Source organism: Cryptomeria japonica, unplaced genomic scaffold (genome assembly GCF_030272615.1).
Source record: "Cryptomeria japonica unplaced genomic scaffold, Sugi_1.0 HiC_scaffold_90, whole genome shotgun sequence".
Taxonomy (NCBI): domain Eukaryota; kingdom Viridiplantae; phylum Streptophyta; class Pinopsida; order Cupressales; family Cupressaceae; genus Cryptomeria; species Cryptomeria japonica.
In genome coordinates, this window is record NW_026728912.1 from 197,064 (window position 1) to 197,396 (window position 333).

Here is a 333-nt window from a genome sequence, read left to right on the forward strand (position 1 = left end):
AGGGTGCAACACCGGGACTTCCCGGGAGGTCACCCATCCCAGTACTACTCCGGCCCAAGCGCGCTTAACTGCGGAGTTCTGATGGGATCCGGTGCACTAACGCTGGTATGATCGCACCCGTTATGAGCTTGTCGCAGTGTGTACTTAGCAAACCGCGACCCACGTGCGAATCCACCCCGGCCACCCACCCCCGTCGAGGTGCACACCCTCCCTCGCGAAGTGCGCCCCGTTCGCCAAGTGTGAGCCCTGCCCGGGTGCGCGCACCTTGCTAGGGCGTCGGGTGTGCACCCGGCCCGGCCTACGTGCGTGCACCTGGAGGGGGCGTCGTGTGCG

General features: G+C 66.4%; 1 non-coding gene across 1 annotated transcript; it reads right to left on the reverse strand.

The window, feature by feature from the left end:
- LOC131864671 (5S ribosomal RNA) lies at positions 1 to 119 on the reverse strand. The gene has a single exon (XR_009363435.1). It is a non-coding gene; the product is annotated as a 5S ribosomal RNA (ribosomal RNA).
- Between the last annotated feature and the right edge of the window lie 214 nt (positions 120 to 333).